The sequence below is a fragment of the Odontesthes bonariensis genome, chromosome 11, assembly GCF_027942865.1.
Source record: "Odontesthes bonariensis isolate fOdoBon6 chromosome 11, fOdoBon6.hap1, whole genome shotgun sequence".
NCBI classification, from domain to species: domain Eukaryota; kingdom Metazoa; phylum Chordata; class Actinopteri; order Atheriniformes; family Atherinopsidae; genus Odontesthes; species Odontesthes bonariensis.
In genome coordinates, this window is record NC_134516.1 from 28,723,671 (window position 1) to 28,739,128 (window position 15,458).

At 47.4% G+C, this 15,458-nt stretch overlaps 23 non-coding genes and 2 pseudogenes across 23 annotated transcripts; 13 read left to right on the top strand and 12 right to left on the bottom strand.

The window, feature by feature from the left end:
• The first annotated feature begins 35 nt into the window (after nt 1–35).
• Nucleotides 36–154, top strand: LOC142393185 (5S ribosomal RNA). Its single transcript, XR_012771802.1, has one exon. It is a non-coding gene; the product is annotated as a 5S ribosomal RNA (ribosomal RNA).
• A 298-nt stretch (nt 155–452) lies between these two features.
• Nucleotides 453–571, bottom strand: LOC142394083 (5S ribosomal RNA). Its single transcript, XR_012772481.1, has one exon. It is a non-coding gene; the product is annotated as a 5S ribosomal RNA (ribosomal RNA).
• Nucleotides 572–925: 354 nt separating this feature from the next.
• Nucleotides 926–1,044, top strand: LOC142392269 (5S ribosomal RNA). The gene has a single exon (XR_012770930.1). It is a non-coding gene; the product is annotated as a 5S ribosomal RNA (ribosomal RNA).
• A 298-nt stretch (nt 1,045–1,342) lies between these two features.
• LOC142393409 (5S ribosomal RNA) lies at nt 1,343–1,461 on the bottom strand. The gene has a single exon (XR_012772015.1). It is a non-coding gene; the product is annotated as a 5S ribosomal RNA (ribosomal RNA).
• Nucleotides 1,462–1,815: 354 nt separating this feature from the next.
• Nucleotides 1,816–1,934, top strand: LOC142392270 (5S ribosomal RNA). The gene has a single exon (XR_012770931.1). It is a non-coding gene; the product is annotated as a 5S ribosomal RNA (ribosomal RNA).
• Nucleotides 1,935–2,232: 298 nt separating this feature from the next.
• LOC142392456 (5S ribosomal RNA) lies at nt 2,233–2,351 on the bottom strand. Its single transcript, XR_012771107.1, has one exon. It is a non-coding gene; the product is annotated as a 5S ribosomal RNA (ribosomal RNA).
• A 354-nt stretch (nt 2,352–2,705) lies between these two features.
• On the top strand, nt 2,706–2,824 carry LOC142392271 (5S ribosomal RNA). Its single transcript, XR_012770932.1, has one exon. It is a non-coding gene; the product is annotated as a 5S ribosomal RNA (ribosomal RNA).
• A 3,784-nt stretch (nt 2,825–6,608) lies between these two features.
• Nucleotides 6,609–6,731, bottom strand: LOC142393749 (5S ribosomal RNA; annotated as a pseudogene).
• A 354-nt stretch (nt 6,732–7,085) lies between these two features.
• LOC142393692 (5S ribosomal RNA) lies at nt 7,086–7,194 on the top strand (annotated as a pseudogene).
• A 298-nt stretch (nt 7,195–7,492) lies between these two features.
• LOC142393277 (5S ribosomal RNA) lies at nt 7,493–7,611 on the bottom strand. Its single transcript, XR_012771889.1, has one exon. It is a non-coding gene; the product is annotated as a 5S ribosomal RNA (ribosomal RNA).
• Nucleotides 7,612–7,965: 354 nt separating this feature from the next.
• On the top strand, nt 7,966–8,084 carry LOC142392987 (5S ribosomal RNA). Its single transcript, XR_012771613.1, has one exon. It is a non-coding gene; the product is annotated as a 5S ribosomal RNA (ribosomal RNA).
• Nucleotides 8,085–8,382: 298 nt separating this feature from the next.
• LOC142393278 (5S ribosomal RNA) lies at nt 8,383–8,501 on the bottom strand. The gene has a single exon (XR_012771890.1). It is a non-coding gene; the product is annotated as a 5S ribosomal RNA (ribosomal RNA).
• A 354-nt stretch (nt 8,502–8,855) lies between these two features.
• Nucleotides 8,856–8,974, top strand: LOC142392988 (5S ribosomal RNA). Its single transcript, XR_012771614.1, has one exon. It is a non-coding gene; the product is annotated as a 5S ribosomal RNA (ribosomal RNA).
• Nucleotides 8,975–9,272: 298 nt separating this feature from the next.
• Nucleotides 9,273–9,391, bottom strand: LOC142392129 (5S ribosomal RNA). The gene has a single exon (XR_012770797.1). It is a non-coding gene; the product is annotated as a 5S ribosomal RNA (ribosomal RNA).
• Nucleotides 9,392–9,745: 354 nt separating this feature from the next.
• Nucleotides 9,746–9,864, top strand: LOC142393411 (5S ribosomal RNA). The gene has a single exon (XR_012772017.1). It is a non-coding gene; the product is annotated as a 5S ribosomal RNA (ribosomal RNA).
• Nucleotides 9,865–10,162: 298 nt separating this feature from the next.
• Nucleotides 10,163–10,281, bottom strand: LOC142392130 (5S ribosomal RNA). The gene has a single exon (XR_012770798.1). It is a non-coding gene; the product is annotated as a 5S ribosomal RNA (ribosomal RNA).
• A 354-nt stretch (nt 10,282–10,635) lies between these two features.
• LOC142392990 (5S ribosomal RNA) lies at nt 10,636–10,754 on the top strand. The gene has a single exon (XR_012771616.1). It is a non-coding gene; the product is annotated as a 5S ribosomal RNA (ribosomal RNA).
• A 298-nt stretch (nt 10,755–11,052) lies between these two features.
• On the bottom strand, nt 11,053–11,171 carry LOC142392106 (5S ribosomal RNA). The gene has a single exon (XR_012770775.1). It is a non-coding gene; the product is annotated as a 5S ribosomal RNA (ribosomal RNA).
• A 354-nt stretch (nt 11,172–11,525) lies between these two features.
• On the top strand, nt 11,526–11,644 carry LOC142392272 (5S ribosomal RNA). The gene has a single exon (XR_012770933.1). It is a non-coding gene; the product is annotated as a 5S ribosomal RNA (ribosomal RNA).
• Nucleotides 11,645–11,942: 298 nt separating this feature from the next.
• LOC142392107 (5S ribosomal RNA) lies at nt 11,943–12,061 on the bottom strand. The gene has a single exon (XR_012770776.1). It is a non-coding gene; the product is annotated as a 5S ribosomal RNA (ribosomal RNA).
• Nucleotides 12,062–12,415: 354 nt separating this feature from the next.
• On the top strand, nt 12,416–12,534 carry LOC142392273 (5S ribosomal RNA). Its single transcript, XR_012770934.1, has one exon. It is a non-coding gene; the product is annotated as a 5S ribosomal RNA (ribosomal RNA).
• Nucleotides 12,535–12,832: 298 nt separating this feature from the next.
• LOC142394084 (5S ribosomal RNA) lies at nt 12,833–12,951 on the bottom strand. Its single transcript, XR_012772482.1, has one exon. It is a non-coding gene; the product is annotated as a 5S ribosomal RNA (ribosomal RNA).
• Nucleotides 12,952–13,305: 354 nt separating this feature from the next.
• On the top strand, nt 13,306–13,424 carry LOC142392274 (5S ribosomal RNA). The gene has a single exon (XR_012770935.1). It is a non-coding gene; the product is annotated as a 5S ribosomal RNA (ribosomal RNA).
• Nucleotides 13,425–13,722: 298 nt separating this feature from the next.
• On the bottom strand, nt 13,723–13,841 carry LOC142393167 (5S ribosomal RNA). The gene has a single exon (XR_012771785.1). It is a non-coding gene; the product is annotated as a 5S ribosomal RNA (ribosomal RNA).
• A 354-nt stretch (nt 13,842–14,195) lies between these two features.
• On the top strand, nt 14,196–14,314 carry LOC142392275 (5S ribosomal RNA). Its single transcript, XR_012770936.1, has one exon. It is a non-coding gene; the product is annotated as a 5S ribosomal RNA (ribosomal RNA).
• The last annotated feature ends 1,144 nt before the right edge of the window (nt 14,315–15,458 follow it).

Below are 15,458 nucleotides of genomic sequence, written 5' to 3' on the forward strand. Positions count from 1 at the left end.
AATCTATAAAAAGCTGGTTTGGGATTCCATTGCTGGCTTACGGCCACACCACCCTGAACACGCCTGATCTCATCAGATCTCAGAAGCCAAGCAGAGTCGGGCCTGGTAAGTACTTGGATGGGAGACCGCCTGGGAATACCAGGTACTGTAAGCCTTTTGGCTTCTCCAGGCGCATGCAGTTTGGCTACGTCAAATGCAAAAGTAGTCCCTGTTTGACTTTTTGGAACTTGTCCTTTCTCAGGACAAAGTTAAATGTATGAGGATCAAAGCCAACAATGGCCTGGGACATCTCAGCAGATCCAGGATCAGCAACATGGAGACTGAGAGCCAAACAGAAACAGAGGTGTCTGCCAACCAATCAGCAGCAGCCCAAGCTGGTTAACTTCCTGGTGTCTGTGTGGCACACGGTGATGGTCAGATGTTACATGCAGGCCGCAGAGAGAAGAGAAAAAAGCTTACAGCACCTGGTATTCCCAAGCGGTCTCCCATCCAAGTACTAACCAGGCCCGACCCTGCTTGGCTTCCGAGATCGGACGAGATCGGGCGTGTTCAGGGCGGTGTGGCCGTAAGCCACAGTCCCTGTGACAAATATATGTTATATAGGTGCTGGAACCATACGTTTCCCCTATTTTTACCAGAGAGCTGGCTTGAGAGGCTGCTGTTGAGCCTGCACGTTGACTTCCCTGATGTGATTGTTCTCTGCAGCTGAAAATGGGACTCTCAGATAACTGTCTGTCAAGCTCCTCTGTTCCCTGTGTGTAGTTTTGTGTCCGTTGTCATATAGAGAAACCAGGGAAGCTCAATCCCACGACATGCTCATAAACTGCGTCTTCTCTAAACGGTATAGTTCTATTTTAGAAGTCGGAATACAATAACAGATTCTGTTTCAGAATCTATAAAAAGCTGGTTTGGGATTCCATTGCTGGCTTACGGCCACACCACCCTGAACACGCCTGATCTCATCAGATCTCAGAAGCCAAGCAGAGTCGGGCCTGGTTAGTACTTGGATGGGAGACCGCCTGGGAATACCAGGTGCTGTAAGCCTTTTGGCTTCTCCAGGCGCATGCAGTTTGGCTACGTCAAATGCAAAAGTAGTCCCTGTTTGACTTTTTGGAACTTGTCCTTTCTCAGGACAAAGTTAAATGTATGAGGATCAAAGCCAACAATGGCCTGGGACATCTCGGCAGATCCAGGATCAGCAACATGGAGACTGAGAGCCAAACAGAAACAGAGGTGTCTGCCAACCAATCAGCAGCAGCCCAAGCTGGTTAACTTCCTGGTGTCTGTGTGGCACACGGTGATGGTCAGATGTTACATGCAGGCCGCAGAGAGAAGAGAAAAAAGCTTACAGCACCTGGTATTCCCAAGCGGTCTCCCATCCAAGTACTAACCAGGCCCGACCCTGCTTGGCTTCCGAGATCGGACGAGATCTGGCGTGTTCAGGGCAGTGTGACCGTAAGCCACAGTCCCTGTGACAAATATATGTTATATAGGTGCTGGAACCATACGTTTCCCCTATTTTTACCAGAGAGCTGGCTTGAGAGGCTGCTGTTGAGCCTGCACGTTGACTTCCCTGATGTGATTGTTCTCTGCAGCTGAAAATGGGACTCTCAGATAACTGTCTGTCAAGCTCCTCTGTTCCCTGTGTGTAGTTTTGTGTCCGTTGTCATATAGAGAAACCAGGGAAGCTCAATCCCACGACATGCTCATAAACTGCGTCTTCTCTAAACGGTATAGTTCTATTTTAGAAGTCGGAATACAATAACAGATTCTGTTTCAGAATCTATAAAAAGCTGGTTTGGGATTCCATTGCTGGCTTACGGCCACACCACCCTGAACACGCCTGATCTCATCAGATCTCAGAAGCCAAGCAGAGTCGGGCCTGGTTAGTACTTGGATGGGAGACCGCCTGGGAATACCAGGTGCTGTAAGCCTTTTGGCTTCTCCAGGCGCATGCAGTTTGGCTACGTCAAATGCAAAAGTAGTCCCTGTTTGACTTTTTGGAACTTGTCCTTTCTCAGGACAAAGTTAAATGTATGAGGATCAAAGCCAACAATGGCCTGGGACATCTCAGCAGATCCAGGATCAGCAACATGGAGACTGAGAGCCAAACAGAAACAGAGGTGTCTGCCAACCAATCAGCAGCAGCCCAAGCTGGTTAACTTCCTGGTGTCTGTGTGGCACACGGTGATGGTCAGATGTTACATGCAGGCCGCAGAGAGAAGAGAAAAAAGCTTACAGCACCTGGTATTCCCAAGCGGTCTCCCATCCAAGTACTAACCAGGCCCGACCCTGCTTGGCTTCCGAGATCGGACGAGATCGGGCGTGTTCAGGGCAGTGTGGCCGTAAGCCACAGTCCCTGTGACAAATATATGTTATATAGGTGCTGGAACCATACGTTTCCCCTATTTTTACCAGAGAGCTGGCTTGAGAGGCTGCTGTTGAGCCTGCACGTTGACTTCCCTGATGTGATTGTTCTCTGCAGCTGAAAATGGGACTCTCAGATAACTGTCTGTCAAGCTCCTCTGTTCCCTGTGTGTAGTTTTGTGTCCGTTGTCATATAGAGAAACCAGGGAAGCTCAATCCCACGACATGCTCATAAACTGCGTCTTCTCTAAACGGTATAGTTCTATTTTAGAAGTCGGAATACAATAACAGATTCTGTTTCAGAATCTATAAAAAGCTGGTTTGGGATTCCATTGCTGGCTTACGGCCACACCACCCTGAACACGCCTGATCTCATCAGATCTCAGAAGCCAAGCAGAGTCGGGCCTGGTTAGTACTTGGATGGGAGACCGCCTGGGAATACCAGGTGCTGTAAGCCTTTTGGCTTCTCCAGGCGCATGCAGTTTGGCTACGTCAAATGCAAAAGTAGTCCCTGTTTGACTTTTTGGAACTTGTCCTTTCTCAGGACAAAGTTAAATGTATGAGGATCAAAGCCAACAATGGCCTGGGACATCTCAGCAGATCCAGGATCAGCAACATGGAGACTGAGAGCCAAACAGAAACAGAGGTGTCTGCCAACCAATCAGCAGCAGCCCAAGCTGGTTAACTTCCTGGTGTCTGTGTGGCACACGGTGATGGTCAGATGTTACATGCAGGCCGCAGAGAGAAGAGAAAAAAGCTTACAGCACCTGGTATTCCCAGGCGAATTCTCCTCCAAGTACTAAAGCGATCGTCAGCCGTCCAATGGTTGAGCAATGCTGAGCAGAGCTGAGCAGCGATCAGCCAATGGTTGAGCAATGCTGAGCAGAGCTGAGCGCTCAACAGACCAATCATTGAGCGATCAGGCTCACGCAGGCTCACGCACGTGTGTGACGTCACACTGGGGTCGTCTGCATTTCAAACCAAGATGGCGGTCGCCGGTAACTGTCAAATCTAGCGATACACATTTGACTTTCTCGTTTCCCTCAGGTAAGTTCAATTTTCTTCATTCTTAGCTCTTTCTGTTGGTAATTTGATGGTGCATTTAGCCAGCTAGGTGTCACTTTTGCTGTGTTGAATGTTTCTATGAAAACCGGCAGATTAACGCGACTGTTAACAGCTGAACCGGCGAATCCAGCGATAGCCTACAGTACACATTTGACGCTCCCGTTTCTCTCAACTAAGTTCAATATTCTTCATTCTTAGCTCTTTCTGTTGGTAAATCGGTGGTGCATTTAGCCAGCTAGATGTCACTTTTGCTGTGTTGAATGATTCTCTTAAAACTGGCAAAAACGATTAGCATGGTGCTGTGAAAATGAATGACCTACCAATCGCCACTGTAATGTAACCTGACGATCCCTGGAAATACTTTAAAAACGTGATCAGACACTCTACCTCGCTTCTTAAGATCATAGAGATGGTGTTACAACAATTTGGATTTGAAATTCGATGTGGAAATATGCTTTAGAGGTGTAAACATGTCAACGATTTGTATGCTAAAAACAAAGTGATGAATGAATGGGCTGTTTTTGGTTACTACTTTTATGAGGGCTGTAGGGTCTCTAAAAATGTATTTAAGCCCTCATCTGCTTTTAGTTTTACTCATTTATTCACTTTTTACTGTACCAGATGAAACATGGAGAAGCCGCATCGGTGCAGCGTGTGCGACAAGATTTTTACTGAAAAGTCCAACCTGACGAGGCACCCAGCACCATTGTTGACCCTACATGGCTGGATCCCAAGACAGTAGAGGCGGCTGCCAAGAGGTCCGGGGGTGAGCTGTGGAAAGGTCAGCTGGTCATCGTGTTTGGGAAGTACGCCGGTCAGACCTTCAGGTGGCTTATTGAAAACAATGTCGGCTGGCTGGTGTGGTTGCTGTTCGAGTACTGTCAGCAGGGAGAGCAGAACGAGCTGATGAAATGGCAGAAGGAGCGACTGCTCGAGTACGCCAGAGAGTTCCCTCCTGTCACATGTCACCTTGACAGGAGGTTGAAGGTAAGATAAACTCAGTTACCTTTTAGACCTGAGTAATTGATGTTAAGCAGTAACCAGTATTAGTAAAAGTATTATTTTATGAGATTAGTCTATAGTTGTATTTTAATTTCTGCAGAAAGCTCAATCAAAGAAAGACTGGGCTCCTCCGACCGTCCCCGACCTCTCTCAGAAAGACCCCAACTACACCACCGATGCCGAGTTGTTGGCTGCTGCAGGTATAGTAGTATTATGCTGAAATGAACATGAAATTTTTTGTAGTATGCTGTGGAGCTGCTAGAACTTGTGTTTGTGCCACGTGAAATTCATCAGTATGTATCGAGCAATGCAGTTGATACATTTTTGTTGTGTTCTCTTCAGAGAGTGTCCTGGACAGTTCCGAGGCGTCGGTCAGCACGCAGCTGACCACCTGGGGAGACCTCGCCAGCTCTGTGTGCCAGGACGGCAGTACTGCCGAAGGTGACGCCTCACCTGAAAGTGCTGTCAGACGCACCGTTCCCTGAAGCTCCTGCGCTGCCAACGTCCCTCCCACCACCAGACCGGCCTCAGGTCCAGTACCAGCACGTTCATCACGAGGCTGGAAAAAGGCGTGGTGAGAAGCGGAGGTAAGTTGTCATAAGCACTTTGTTTCACCTGTTGGCTGTGGAAAGCAAATAGCACATACGTCATATCGATACTCATTACATGTGTATTTTATATTTCCAGAATATTTGTTGAAGAGCCAGAGCCTGTGCCTTCTGTGAGACGGCCCATTCAGCCCACAGCGTCGTCCTCCTCCACTCGTCCAAAGCCTGCTGCGCCCACCCCCATTCTGCCAGGGCCTGCTGCATCCACCCACCTCCAGCCAAAGCCTGCTGCATCCACCTATGGACCACCCCCTGTGTCGGCAGCACCCATTCTGCTGGTTCTCCCCTCACAGCCACAGGCTCCCTCCGTCCTGTTTCGTGGGCCATCGTGCAGCCAGAGCTTTGTACCTCCTGCACCAACAGTCTCGGCACTCGTGCCGAACAAGTCCTTGCGGCCATGTGGGGCTTGCCACGTGCCTAATTGTGGTGGACAGCGGAAGAGGTACACACTTCCCAAGGACAAAGTGGCTGGAAGCACCCAGAAAATTTTTTCCTACTGTCCAACCACTAGGAAATCCACCACCTCTGGGTTTGACAGTGTGGTGTACGACAGCTTCATACACTTTAAATGTGTGGTGGATGCAGAGTTGGAAAAGAGGGGAACTGTGTAAATAACTGTAAATAATTGTGTAAATAACTTTGTTTGTTTGTGTGTGTGTGTGCGTGTGTGTTTGTGTTTCAAAGTATAATCTATTATTTATATAGTTCAAAAGTTACAAATAATGCACTTTACAGTTCTTGTGTTTGTTTTTTTATTTATGTTGCTGTTAAAATGCACTTTATCATCTTTTTATACAAACATGTTCTGGCCTTTGTTCAGTATCAAGGCCAATCTAACCTCAATCATTTTAACCGTAATCAGTTCTGATCTAACACAATCAGTTTACATACCCTTTAGTGGTTGTTCATGTTCAGATAATCTGTGTTTTTGTCATGCGTGTTGTTTGTTTTTGTCAGCTTCATGTCTTTGTGATGTTTGTATGTCTGTCAGCTCCATGTTTAACTAAATGATTGCAAATGGTAGCACATGTTTGTCTCTCGTCTTGTCTCGTGTTCTCGCTCGTAGATCTGTACCCTGTCGTGGTGAGCGAGCTTTAAACCAAACAGATCTTGTATACTTGTGTTTTCATGCATTGCCTTTTAAATGAAACACATTCTGGATGAAAAATAAAAGTTGTCAAAGTATTTCAAGTATTTTGGAGTCTCTGTATGCTTGGGTTTCAGAAGGGTTGGGATAGTGTAAGATAACACATCAATTCACTGATACATTACACCCTTTCTTAATTCAGCCCAAAAATGTAACAGTTACACACTTTTCCACTTGACTATATGAATCTCATCAACTGAAACTATGAAAATAATACACAAAACATTCAGCAGACTAGTGGATTTCAATAGATAGATAGATAGATACTTTATTGATCCCCATGGGGAAATTCAAGAAATTAGAAAGGAAATCAGGCTTTGTACATAACAATTTCCGTAAATAACACTTCAGGATTTTGACCACCAGATGGCACCATCCGTTTTGATCATTTTCGATCGATCCCAGGGTTGAGCAATATGTACTTGGGGGGGTCATGAGCCATTCCCAAGCGGTCTCCCATCCAAGTACTAACCAGGCCCGACCCTGCTTGGCTTCCGAGATCGGACGAGATCGGGCGTGTTCAGGGCGGTGTGGCCGTAAGCCACAGTCCCTGTGACAAATATATGTTATATAGGTGCTGGAACCATACGTTTCCCCTATTTTTACCAGAGAGCTGGCTTGAGAGGCTGCTGTTGAGCCTGCACGTTGACTTCCCTGATGTGATTGTTCTCTGCAGCTGAAAATGGGACTCTCAGATAACTGTCTGTCAAGCTCCTCTGTTCCCTGTGTGTAGTTTTGTGTCCGTTGTCATATAGAGAAACCAGGGAAGCTCAATCCCACGACATGCTCATAAACTGCGTCTTCTCTAAACGGTATAGTTCTATTTTAGAAGTCGGAATACAATAACAGATTCTGTTTCAGAATCTATAAAAAGCTGGTTTGGGATTCCATTGCTGGCTTACGGCCACACCACCCTGAACACGCCAGATCTCAGAAGCCAAGCAGAGTCGGGCCTGGTTAGTACTTGGATGGGAGACCGCCTGGGAATACCAGGTGCTGTAAGCCTTTTGGCTTCTCCAGGCGCATGCAGTTTGGCTACGTCAAATGCAAAAGTAGTCCCTGTTTGACTTTTTGGAACTTGTCCTTTCTCAGGACAAAGTTAAATGTATGAGGATCAAAGCCAACAATGGCCTGGGACATCTCAGCAGATCCAGGATCAGCAACATGGAGACTGAGAGCCAAACAGAAACAGAGGTGTCTGCCAACCAATCAGCAGCAGCCCAAGCTGGTTAACTTCCTGGTGTCTGTGTGGCACACGGTGATGGTCAGATGTTACATGCAGGCCGCAGAGAGAAGAGAAAAAAGCTTACAGCACCTGGTATTCCCAAGCGGTCTCCCATCCAAGTACTAACCAGGCCCGACCCTGCTTGGCTTCCGAGATCGGACGAGATCTGGCGTGTTCAGGGCAGTGTGGCCGTAAGCCACAGTCCCTGTGACAAATATATGTTATATAGGTGCTGGAACCATACGTTTCCCCTATTTTTACCAGAGAGCTGGCTTGAGAGGCTGCTGTTGAGCCTGCACGTTGACTTCCCTGATGTGATTGTTCTCTGCAGCTGAAAATGGGACTCTCAGATAACTGTCTGTCAAGCTCCTCTGTTCCCTGTGTGTAGTTTTGTGTCCGTTGTCATATAGAGAAACCAGGGAAGCTCAATCCCACGACATGCTCATAAACTGCGTCTTCTCTAAACGGTATAGTTCTATTTTAGAAGTCGGAATACAATAACAGATTCTGTTTCAGAATCTATAAAAAGCTGGTTTGGGATTCCATTGCTGGCTTATGGCCACACCACCCTGAACACGCCTGATCTCATCAGATCTCAGAAGCCAAGCAGAGTCGGGCCTGGTTAGTACTTGGATGGGAGACCGCCTGGGAATACCAGGTGCTGTAAGCCTTTTGGCTTCTCCAGGCGCATGCAGTTTGGCTACGTCAAATGCAAAAGTAGTCCCTGTTTGACTTTTTGGAACTTGTCCTTTCTCAGGACAAAGTTAAATGTATGAGGATCAAAGCCAACAATGGCCTGGGACATTTCAGCAGATCCAGGATCAGCAACATGGAGACTGAGAGCCAAACAGAAACAGAGGTGTCTGCCAACCAATCAGCAGCAGCCCAAGCTGGTTAACTTCCTGGTGTCTGTGTGGCACACGGTGATGGTCAGATGTTACATGCAGGCCGCAGAGAGAAGAGAAAAAAGCTTACAGCACCTGGTATTCCCAAGCGGTCTCCCATCCAAGTACTAACCAGGCCCGACCCTGCTTGGCTTCCGAGATCGGACGAGATCTGGCGTGTTCAGGGCAGTGTGGCCGTAAGCCACAGTCCCTGTGACAAATATATGTTATATAGGTGCTGGAACCATACGTTTCCCCTATTTTTACCAGAGAGCTGGCTTGAGAGGCTGCTGTTGAGCCTGCACGTTGACTTCCCTGATGTGATTGTTCTCTGCAGCTGAAAATGGGACTCTCAGATAACTGTCTGTCAAGCTCCTCTGTTCCCTGTGTGTAGTTTTGTGTCCGTTGTCATATAGAGAAACCAGGGAAGCTCAATCCCACGACATGCTCATAAACTGCGTCTTCTCTAAACGGTATAGTTCTATTTTAGAAGTCGGAATACAATAACAGATTCTGTTTCAGAATCTATAAAAAGCTGGTTTGGGATTCCATTGCTGGCTTATGGCCACACCACCCTGAACACGCCTGATCTCATCAGATCTCAGAAGCCAAGCAGAGTCGGGCCTGGTTAGTACTTGGATGGGAGACCGCCTGGGAATACCAGGTGCTGTAAGCCTTTTGGCTTCTCCAGGCGCATGCAGTTTGGCTACGTCAAATGCAAAAGTAGTCCCTGTTTGACTTTTTGGAACTTGTCCTTTCTCAGGACAAAGTTAAATGTATGAGGATCAAAGCCAACAATGGCCTGGGACATCTCAGCAGATCCAGGATCAGCAACATGGAGACTGAGAGCCAAACAGAAACAGAGGTGTCTGCCAACCAATCAGCAGCAGCCCAAGCTGGTTAACTTCCTGGTGTCTGTGTGGCACACGGTGATGGTCAGATGTTACATGCAGGCCGCAGAGAGAAGAGAAAAAAGCTTACAGCACCTGGTATTCCCAAGCGGTCTCCCATCCAAGTACTAACCAGGCCCGACCCTGCTTGGCTTCCGAGATCGGACGAGATCGGGCGTGTTCAGGGCGGTGTGACCGTAAGCCACAGTCCCTGTGACAAATATATGTTATATAGGTGCTGGAACCATACGTTTCCCCTATTTTTACCAGAGAGCTGGCTTGAGAGGCTGCTGTTGAGCCTGCACGTTGACTTCCCTGATGTGATTGTTCTCTGCAGCTGAAAATGGGACTCTCAGATAACTGTCTGTCAAGCTCCTCTGTTCCCTGTGTGTAGTTTTGTGTCCGTTGTCATATAGAGAAACCAGGGAAGCTCAATCCCACGACATGCTCATAAACTGCGTCTTCTCTAAACGGTATAGTTCTATTTTAGAAGTCGGAATACAATAACAGATTCTGTTTCAGAATCTATAAAAAGCTGGTTTGGGATTCCATTGCTGGCTTATGGCCACACCACCCTGAACACGCCTGATCTCATCAGATCTCAGAAGCCAAGCAGAGTCGGGCCTGGTTAGTACTTGGATGGGAGACCGCCTGGGAATACCAGGTGATGTAAGCCTTTTGGCTTCTCCAGGCGCATGCAGTTTGGCTACATCAAATGCAAAAGTAGTCCCTGTTTGACTTTTTGGAACTTGTCCTTTCTCAGGACAAAGTTAAATGTATGAGGATCAAAGCCAACAATGGCCTGGGACATCTCAGCAGATCCAGGATCAGCAACATGGAGACTGAGAGCCAAACAGAAACAGAGGTGTCTGCCAACCAATCAGCAGCAGCCCAAGCTGGTTAACTTCCTGGTGTCTGTGTGGCACACGGTGATGGTCAGATGTTACATGCAGGCCGCAGAGAGAAGAGAAAAAAGCTTACAGCACCTGGTATTCCCAAGCGGTCTCCCATCCAAGTACTAACCAGGCCCGACCCTGCTTGGCTTCCGAGATCGGACGAGATCGGGCGTGTTCAGGGCGGTGTGACCGTAAGCCACAGTCCCTGTGACAAATATATGTTATATAGGTGCTGGAACCATACGTTTCCCCTATTTTTACCAGAGAGCTGGCTTGAGAGGCTGCTGTTGAGCCTGCACGTTGACTTCCCTGATGTGATTGTTCTCTGCAGCTGAAAATGGGACTCTCAGATAACTGTCTGTCAAGCTCCTCTGTTCCCTGTGTGTAGTTTTGTGTCCGTTGTCATATAGAGAAACCAGGGAAGCTCAATCCCACGACATGCTCATAAACTGCGTCTTCTCTAAACGGTATAGTTCTATTTTAGAAGTCGGAATACAATAACAGATTCTGTTTCAGAATCTATAAAAAGCTGGTTTGGGATTCCATTGCTGGCTTATGGCCACACCACCCTGAACACGCCTGATCTCATCAGATCTCAGAAGCCAAGCAGAGTCGGGCCTGGTTAGTACTTGGATGGGAGACCGCCTGGGAATACCAGGTGCTGTAAGCCTTTTGGCTTCTCCAGGCGCATGCAGTTTGGCTACGTCAAATGCAAAAGTAGTCCCTGTTTGACTTTTTGGAACTTGTCCTTTCTCAGGACAAAGTTAAATGTATGAGGATCAAAGCCAACAATGGCCTGGGACATCTCAGCAGATCCAGGATCAGCAACATGGAGACTGAGAGCCAAACAGAAACAGAGGTGTCTGCCAACCAATCAGCAGCAGCCCAAGCTGGTTAACTTCCTGGTGTCTGTGTGGCACACGGTGATGGTCAGATGTTACATGCAGGCCGCAGAGAGAAGAGAAAAAAGCTTACAGCACCTGGTATTCCCAAGCGGTCTCCCATCCAAGTACTAACCAGGCCCGACCCTGCTTGGCTTCCGAGATCAGACGAGATCGGGCGTGTTCAGGGCGGTGTGGCCGTAAGCCACAGTCCCTGTGACAAATATATGTTATATAGGTGCTGGAACCATACGTTTCCCCTATTTTTACCAGAGAGCTGGCTTGAGAGGCTGCTGTTGAGCCTGCTCGTTGACTTCCCTGATGTGATTGTTCTCTGCAGCTGAAAATGGGACTCTCAGATAACTGTCTGTCAAGCTCCTCTGTTCCCTGTGTGTAGTTTTGTGTCCGTTGTCATATAGAGAAACCAGGGAAGCTCAATCCCACGACATGCTCATAAACTGCGTCTTCTCTAAACGGTATAGTTCTATTTTAGAAGTCGGAATACAATAACAGATTCTGTTTCAGAATCTATAAAAAGCTGGTTTGGGATTCCATTGCTGGCTTACGGCCACACCACCCTGAACACGCCTGATCTCATCAGATCTCAGAAGCCAAGCAGAGTCGGGCCTGGTTAGTACTTGGATGGGAGACCGCCTGGGAATACCAGGTGCTGTAAGCCTTTTGGCTTCTCCAGGCGCATGCAGTTTGGCTACGTCAAATGCAAAAGTAGTCCCTGTTTGACTTTTTGGAACTTGTCCTTTCTCAGGACAAAGTTAAATGTATGAGGATCAAAGCCAACAATGGCCTGGGACATCTCAGCAGATCCAGGATCAGCAACATGGAGACTGAGAGCCAAACAGAAACAGAGGTGTCTGCCAACCAATCAGCAGCAGCCCAAGCTGGTTAACTTCCTGGTGTCTGTGTGGCACACGGTGATGGTCAGATGTTACATGCAGGCCGCAGAGAGAAGAGAAAAAAGCTTACAGCACCTGGTATTCCCAAGCGGTCTCCCATCCAAGTACTAACCAGGCCCGACCCTGCTTGGCTTCCGAGATCAGACGAGATCGGGCGTGTTCAGGGCGGTGTGGCCGTAAGCCACAGTCCCTGTGACAAATATATGTTATATAGGTGCTGGAACCATACGTTTCCCCTATTTTTACCAGAGAGCTGGCTTGAGAGGCTGCTGTTGAGCCTGCTCGTTGACTTCCCTGATGTGATTGTTCTCTGCAGCTGAAAATGGGACTCTCAGATAACTGTCTGTCAAGCTCCTCTGTTCCCTGTGTGTAGTTTTGTGTCCGTTGTCATATAGAGAAACCAGGGAAGCTCAATCCCACGACATGCTCATAAACTGCGTCTTCTCTAAACGGTATAGTTCTATTTTAGAAGTCGGAATACAATAACAGATTCTGTTTCAGAATCTATAAAAAGCTGGTTTGGGATTCCATTGCTGGCTTACGGCCACACCACCCTGAACACGCCTGATCTCATCAGATCTCAGAAGCCAAGCAGAGTCGGGCCTGGTTAGTACTTGGATGGGAGACCGCCTGGGAATACCAGGTGCTGTAAGCCTTTTGGCTTCTCCAGGCGCATGCAGTTTGGCTACGTCAAATGCAAAAGTAGTCCCTGTTTGACTTTTTGGAACTTGTCCTTTCTCAGGACAAAGTTAAATGTATGAGGATCAAAGCCAACAATGGCCTGGGACATCTCAGCAGATCCAGGATCAGCAACATGGAGACTGAGAGCCAAACAGAAACAGAGGTGTCTGCCAACCAATCAGCAGCAGCCCAAGCTGGTTAACTTCCTGGTGTCTGTGTGGCACACGGTGATGGTCAGATGTTACATGCAGGCCGCAGAGAGAAGAGAAAAAAGCTTACAGCACCTGGTATTCCCAAGCGGTCTCCCATCCAAGTACTAACCAGGCCCGACCCTGCTTGGCTTCCGAGATCGGACGAGATCGGGCGTGTTCAGGGCGGTGTGGCCGTAAGCCACAGTCCCTGTGACAAATATATGTTATATAGGTGCTGGAACCATACGTTTCCCCTATTTTTACCAGAGAGCTGGCTTGAGAGGCTGCTGTTGAGCCTGCACGTTGACTTCCCTGATGTGATTGTTCTCTGCAGCTGAAAATGGGACTCTCAGATAACTGTCTGTCAAGCTCCTCTGTTCCCTGTGTGTAGTTTTGTGTCCGTTGTCATATAGAGAAACCAGGGAAGCTCAATCCCACGACATGCTCATAAACTGCGTCTTCTCTAAACGGTATAGTTCTATTTTAGAAGTCGGAATACAATAACAGATTCTGTTTCAGAATCTATAAAAAGCTGGTTTGGGATTCCATTGCTGGCTTACGGCCACACCACCCTGAACACGCCTGATCTCATCAGATCTCAGAAGCCAAGCAGAGTCGGGCCTGGTTAGTACTTGGATGGGAGACCGCCTGGGAATACCAGGTGCTGTAAGCCTTTTGGCTTCTCCAGGCGCATGCAGTTTGGCTACGTCAAATGCAAAAGTAGTCCCTGTTTGACTTTTTGGAACTTGTCCTTTCTCAGGACAAAGTTAAATGTATGAGGATCAAAGCCAACAATGGCCTGGGACATCTCAGCAGATCCAGGATAAGCAACATGGAGACTGAGAGCCAATCAGAAACAGAGGTGTCTGCCAACCAATCAGCAGCAGCCCAAGCTGGTTAACTTCCTGGTGTCTGTGTGGCACACGGTGATGGTCAGATGTTACATGCAGGCCGCAGAGAGAAGAGAAAAAAGCTTACAGCACCTGGTATTCCCAAGCGGTCTCCCATCCAAGTACTAACCAGGCCCGACCCTGCTTGGCTTCCGAGATCTGACGAGATTGGGCGTGTTCAGGGCGGTGTGGCCGTAAGCCACAGTCCCTGTGACAAATATATGTTATATAGGTGCTGGAACCATACGTTTCCCCTATTTTTACCAGAGAGCTGGCTTGAGAGGCTGCTGTTGAGCCTGCACGTTGACTTCCCTGATGTGATTGTTCTCTGCAGCTGAAAATGGGACTCTCAGATAACTGTCTGTCAAGCTCCTCTGTTCCCTGTGTGTAGTTTTGTGTCCGTTGTCATATAGAGAAACCAGGGAAGCTCAATCCCACGACATGCTCATAAACTGCGTCTTCTCTAAACGGTATAGTTCTATTTTAGAAGTCGGAATACAATAACAGATTCTGTTTCAGAATCTATAAAAAGCTGGTTTGGGATTCCATTGCTGGCTTACGGCCACACCACCCTGAACACGCCTGATCTCATCAGATCTCAGAAGCCAAGCAGAGTCGGGCCTGGTTAGTACTTGGATGGGAGACCGCCTGGGAATACCAGGTGCTGTAAGCCTTTTGGCTTCTCCAGGCGCATGCAGTTTGGCTACGTCAAATGCAAAAGTAGTCCCTGTTTGACTTTTTGGAACTTGTCCTTTCTCAGGACAAAGTTAAATGTATGAGGATCAAAGCCAACAATGGCCTGGGACATCTCAGCAGATCCAGGATCAGCAACATGGAGACTGAGAGCCAAACAGAAACAGAGGTGTCTGCCAACCAATCAGCAGCAGCCCAAGCTGGTTAACTTCCTGGTGTCTGTGTGGCACACGGTGATGGTCAGATGTTACATGCAGGCCGCAGAGAGAAGAGAAAAAAGCTTACAGCACCTGGTATTCCCAAGCAGTCTCCCATCCAAGTACTAACCAGGCCCGACCCTGCTTGGCTTCCGAGATCGGACGAGATCGGGCGTGTTTTTTTTTTTTTTTCTCTTTTATTATCAAAAAGTACAAATTTCACCATACATCAAATTACATATCTACATGTATACTCATTTGAACCTTATATACACATATATTATTTACAATACATTCAAAGCAAAAACACAAATTTGTGAGGCTATCATTGGGTCGTCTCCCTCTCTCCCATCCCACAGACCTTCTCACCAAACCATATAAATGGAACCAAAAGATAAAAATCCATTATGACAGAACAAAAAATTAGTGAGACAGCCTGTGGTTCTTCACTTCCCTCTCGCCCACTGGCCCCCTCACCAAACCATAAAAATAAAAATAAAATTGAAAAAATAAAAATATAACTATTAACAGAAAAAACAACTTGACAAAACTAAAACTAAAACTAAAACAAGTGAGACAGCCTGTAGGTCTCCTCCTTCTCCTCTCGCCCACAGGCCCCCTCACCAAACCATAGAAATAAAAAAATATAAATAAAAATATAACTATTAACAGAAACACCGACTTGACAAAACTAGACAAGTGAAACAGCCTGTCGGTCTTCTCCTTCTCCTCTCGCCCACAGGCCCCCTCACCAAACCATTGAAATAAATAAAAACATTAAAAGCCACCCTTGCTCTACCCAAAGTCTAACTTCACATCCCCTTCCCCAATCTGTATGAACGTGCTCCCCTCCACAAAACCCTCGGTGAACTCTTCTACCCCCAAGTGTGTTAAAACCCTGTGCACGTCCCTTTTCGTGATGCTTTT